Source organism: Chinchilla lanigera, unplaced genomic scaffold (genome assembly GCF_000276665.1).
Source record: "Chinchilla lanigera isolate Chin_1 unplaced genomic scaffold, ChiLan1.0 scaffold00188, whole genome shotgun sequence".
Lineage (NCBI taxonomy): Eukaryota > Metazoa > Chordata > Mammalia > Rodentia > Chinchillidae > Chinchilla > Chinchilla lanigera.
Window position 1 is genome coordinate 446,588 of NW_004955589.1, and position 6,000 is coordinate 452,587.

Here is a 6,000-nt window from a genome sequence, read left to right on the forward strand (position 1 = left end):
TCCACTTCTCTGACTGCTTTCTTTGTAGCTGTATATGAAGGACCAAAACGCAAAGCATTTGAGAAGGCTCTGGCAGAACATATTCTAATTTTATAATTACTAGGGGACGGGGATAGAGCTCAGTGGCAATGTGCCTGCCTGGCAAGCACAAGGTCATGAGTTTGATTCCTGGTACCAAAAAAAAGTTTTATAGTTACTGAACCCAGGCTTGCCTAGTTAAACCAGCCCCTTTCCAGCCCACACCTTGGATGCCTGAGATGTCTGAATCCATTTTTTATAGCAAAGTGGGGCCCACAGAAAGCCCACATGAAAACCAGTCGAAGGAGGAAGAGATCTGTATGGTACTCCAGTAATAACAACGGTTGAGTCAGCTCCCAGATGGCAGGATAGGCTGGGCGTGACTTACAGACACTGTATGGCTTTTTGGCTAAGCTGCCAATACTGATGTCTTCAAAGACAGCAAAGTGTTCCTCCCAGCCCTTTTCTGTAGCTATTACAAGCTTCAGCATATTTACATTATGTGATTTATGCTTAGTAATAACAGTACCCTTTTCATGGAGAGATGATTATGAAGTCCATGAATTGATCCCTTAAATTGTTCCAATTAGGTAAACCAACAAAGATGGAGATACTCTTATGCTTGGGCGTTTCAATATAACTTCAGGGGGAAAAAATTTTCATACAACTTTGAGAAAAACACCATACAAAGTCATCTATCATTTCGAGGAAAAGCCTATAAAAAAGAACAAAATAGTTCAAATCTAGCTCCAGACAAAAGGAATCCATACTAAAGTCAAGGATAAAATCCAACCATTTCCTTTTGTCTCAGTCAACAAATCATCAGGGTAAGACAAAGCATTGCTTTGAGGTTGGGCATGGTGGCACAGGCTCAAGAGGCTGAAGCAGGAAGGTTGAAAGTTTGAGGCCAGCCTGGGCATCTTAGCAAGACTGTCTCAAAATAAAAACACAATGTGGTCCCATATCCAGATGTCAAGCCTTAACAGATCGCATCAAAACTGTAACTGCGAGGGAGTCAGAAGTACAGCTTTACGCCGTCCAGCCTCGACAAGCCAGGAGTTACGTGCTGGTTCATCCTATCTGCCATGGTGATTCTAAATTCTAAGGGAAGTCTTCCACCTTGTAGGTTAAAGAAATTAAACCACTGAGAAGAGGGGCCGGAGAAGGTAACCTCTTTGATAGCCAAGAATAGAGAAGTGGATTGGCCCTCCATAAAAGGCAAACCATTCCGTGACAATGTCTACCCATCCAGATTTACCACTTTGGTTTCTGGTTTCCTGCTTCCCAGGAAACCTGTATTTACTGGGCATGGTGAGGATTAGTGGTTAATTCACAAATGAGCAGATACAGCCATCACAGAGGGAGATATGACTATGAGCTCAGATGCCCCCAACCCGTGCAAACTTTCACACTCGAACAATCCCTGACGAGGTCCTAGGGGTGTAGGGTAAAGGAAGTATCACTTCATGCTCGCAGTTGGGGTGTGGATTTAAGGGAACTCTGAAACACTGTGTTATTCCAAGCAGATTACCCCAGATCCTGGCACCCAGAGAGGTGCCTGTGGCCAGGGATCATCTGAGTCACTGTATTAGGAGGGGTGTGTGTGTTGGGGGAGGAGGGCAGCACTTTCCTCACTTCAGCTCCTTGTTCAAAGCATGGAGTCTGTCGGGAGCTGTAGCACAAGGAAAATACAAGTGGTTATGTGTGGTCTGAAATCTTACATGGCTCGGTGTCAACGAAAGCACAAGGCTCCCACAATCTGACCTGCTGAAACAGCCGTCTAGGCTTTGGGGCTGCGGCCTAATGGCTCCCAGAGGGCAAAGCTGCAATCACGCCAACAGCCAACAAGAGGGCCATCTGGAAAATTCCACTCACTCTGCTAAATGGCTAAGCTATAAAACTAGATCCCGCCCCTCTCCACGCCCAGTAATGGGGAAAAAACAGCAGCTCAGAAAGTCCATTTCCAACATGCTGCAGAGTAGACCTTAAAAAACAGCTCCATTTCCTCTCCTGGACCATTGCCAACTATCTGTGTGAGTTCATACTTTTCTCCCCACCTATCTCTCTGTGAGACCGAGGACAAGTCTATAAACTCTCTCAATTTGACCAATGTGAATGTGATTGTTTGAATGCCTGCCCTACGTTTTAATCCCAAAGAGATAGTTGCAGATAAAAATTCCTTCATTTGGCAAATATTAAGGGGCGCTATGTGAGTGACAGCGGGCAAAGTTCTGGTGTTACAGAGAGGCAGATGACCACAGTGCCTGCTCAAGAAGATTACTGCCATCTAGGCTGAAAGGTACTAGATAAAGCAGATGAAAGGTTAAATAACAACAGAGTTAGCAAAGTGACATGTGAAGGCCACACCCCACGCCCGGTAGCTGTTGACAGGAGTAAGGACTTTATGGAACTTTCAGGAAGGTGACAGTTGGCAATATGTATCAGGATCCTTTAATGTGCTTTCTTTGAACGGGTATTTTTATTCCTAGGAACTTAACAAACTAATCAAAGGCATTTTCAAAATTCATATACAAAGATATTTAATACAGCATGAATCAGACCAGCTACAACCTAAATAAAAGCTCAAACCCCAATAATAAAGGCATGGTTAAATAGTTCAGTATGGATGTGTATAGGATGCTTTACAGCAGGAAAATCATAGCTTTGAAAAACACTAATAAGATGGAGAAATGCCTTTTAAAGTAAGGTAGGCTGCAAAATTAGTATATAATGTGATTCCTTTTATTTATTTTTTAGGCAGTCTCACTATATAGTTCAGGCTGATCTCAAACTCACTGAGATCCTCCTGCCCCTACCTCCTGAGTGCTGGGGTTGCAGGCATGGGCCACCACACCCAGGTCTTTTTAACTTTTTTTTTTTTTGGTACTGGGAATTGAACTCAGGACCTTGCACTTGCCAGGCAGGCGCTGTGCGCTGAGCTATATCCCCAGCCCCTGGGTCTTTCTAAAATACACGGGCATTCCTGTGAAATTCATGGGAGCTGGGCGGAGGGAGAGAAGCTAAAAGAAATACAATCAGCTGTTAGTTTCCAGGATAGGCGCTGCTGCTACCTGGGACAACTGTTGTCTCTAGAAAGATGTTTACCATTATTTTAATTTTCTCTATCTCATTGCTATATTTTTTTTTCTTTTTTTTTTTGTGGTACTGGGGATCAAACTCATGACCTTCCGCTTGCCATGCAGGCACTTATGCCAATGAGCTATATCCCCAGCCCCTCATTGCTATATTATTTAAATTTCTATAATGATTTTGTTTTTACAATCGAGAAAACAAAAGCTCTAAGGTATTTTGAAAGCCTGTACATTTACTGGGGGTCTACCATGAGTTAGGGCTGGTACAAGATACTTCTTAACCCTGTTCTACCTCGCTAGTCCTAACAATAACTCTTCAAAGGTATCAAAATATCCATTTTACAGATGACAAAACTAAGTCTTAAGCAGCTCGCTTAAAGCCCCACAATACCTAGTGTGTGAAGATTTGAAGATATTGTTTCTTTCCATCCATTCTCCTGCTATATCAAAGTGCTAAGAAAATTACTAATTGTGTTACATTTTCAAAAGATTAAAACGATCATTATGGGTTGTGTAACATTAGTCAAAGAAAATAAGAGGCAGGATGTCGTCTGGTCTTTGAAGATTAGAAGACATGTGGCTAACAGCTAATATTCACTGCAATCTTAATATGTCCCGGGGTCTGCTCTACTGCTTTGCGAGGACTAACTCACTTGCTCCTTCTAACAGCGGTGAAGCAGCCACTGCTATTGTCCCCAGTTTACAAGTGATCTGACCAAAGTGCAGAGCTAATAAGGGGGAGAGGCATGACTTGGATCCAGACTAAGGGTTTTGTTTTGTTTTGTTTTGTTTTGTTTTGTTTTGTGTGTATGTGTGTTTTGTCTTTTTGAGACAGGGTCTCGCTATGCAGTTCAGGCTGGCCTTGAGCTCACTTTATAGCCCAGGCTAGACTCAAACTCCCAACGACCCTCCTGCCTCAGCCTCCCGAGTGCTAGGATTATAGGTATGCGCCACCACACCTGGCTCAGACTAAGGCTTTAGCTACTCTGCTCCCTTCCGGACATAATAATGATGGCACCAAGGAATTCCCAGGACACGGAGTACTCAGGAGACCATGTCAGTCCAGAGTGGCTACATTAGGGGAGTGCATTCACATCGATAGTACGTGTAGATGGGATAGGAAAGGCAGGCAGTGTTAAATAAATGATAAATGGTGAAGATTAAAGGATATGTGAAACATGGTATCAAGGTTCTCAATTAAAAACTCTATTAAAGCCAGGGATATAGCTGAGTGTAAGCAGTAAATATACATTTTAGCATCCCACCTGCTTTCTTCCTGCACTCACATTCCAATTACATTCCAGCTATAAAAGATAAAGCAGGGTGGAAATTCACATTTACCTCTCTGAGAACAGAAAAGAAAGGGGAAAAATTGAGCTTAAGTCAGCTCACGCCAAATTTTTTTTTTTTTTTTTTTCTCTTTTTGAGACAGGGTCTCACTATGCAGTTCAGGCTGGCCTTGAGCTCACTTTGTAGCCCAGGCTGGTCTCGAACTCACAATGATCCTCCTGCTTCAGCCTCCCGAGTGCTGGGATTACAGGCGTGCACCACCATGCCCAGCTCACGCCAAATTTAATGGAGAGAAAAATCAAGATGACAGGGCCATAGAAACCACTTTGAAGATATCAATATGTAATACAACAAGCATTGTTAATTTCCTACCAGTTTGTTTGTAACTCTGTATTGTCTGTACTGTCCTTTTGCTATTTTGTAAAAGGTTGTCTGCCTGTTAATGCTGTCCTCCTTTTATTTTTAAAATTTAAAAAAAAAAAAGATGACAGGGCCACAGAGTCTGGTGAGAAAGATCCCATCTATAGAATACTTTTTTTTTTTTTTTTTTGGTTTTTCTCCGGTACCGGGAACCGAACTCACGACCTTACGCTTGCCAGGCAGGCGCTTTTGCCGCTGAGCTAAATCCCCAGCCCCCCCATCTATAGAATACTTGTTCATCTGGTTTCCTAGCAAGAAGCCAACTTACCTGCAAAACGGTGTGTTCACTCTGACAGCAACTGCTGAATTTTTTTTAAGTGCATGAATTTGGGCAAAGTCTAGAAGGGGCTAGAAAAGTGAAAAGGGTCATGTTAGCAATGCTTTCTTTCATACAGTTACATCATACTTTTAATAAGGAAGAAACTCCTTTTCATTTGTTCTCTGGGCACAGAACTTGGTCTGCTCAATGTGAGATCCTACTTGTCACGTTACTCAAAGCCGCTAGCCGGTGAGCCACCCATGCAGACGGCCTCTTCCTGCAGAGCCTCTGGCGCCTCCCTGCAGCCTCCTTTAGGCCATCTCTATCAAGGCCCTGGTGGGCAGTGGGCACACTGAGCCTGGAGCCTGTTCTTCTAGAAGGAGGAGGCGGATGATTCTATGTCGGGCTCTGCAGGGAGGACTCTGCTTTGTCCTACCCTACTCCAGGATGCTCAGATGAGTCAGTACAGAGTCAGGGTTCCTGGCACTCGGGAGGCTGAAGCAGGAGGATCATTGCGAGTTCAAGACCAGCCTGGGCTACAAAGTGAGCTCAAGGCCAGCCTGAACTGCATAGTGAAATCCTGTCTCAAAAAGACAAAAACAAAAACAAACAAACAAAAAGATTTACAGATACTGCCAACTAGGGTGGCATATGCTTATGATCCCAGCACTCAGGAGGCTGAGGCTGAGGCAGGAGGATTACCGTGAGTTCCAGGCCAGCCTGAACTACAGAGTGAGACTCTGCTTCAAAAAAACAAAACAAAACAATGACAACAAGAACAAAGAGTAAGCAAGATCCAAAACATCACATCTCTGGCTCCCTTAGATGGGGTGCTGGGTGAGGGACAGTGACAATGTACTAAGGTCACAGTATACAGAAGGAGCACTTTTCGAAAGCACCCCTTTACCTGATGATATTTTA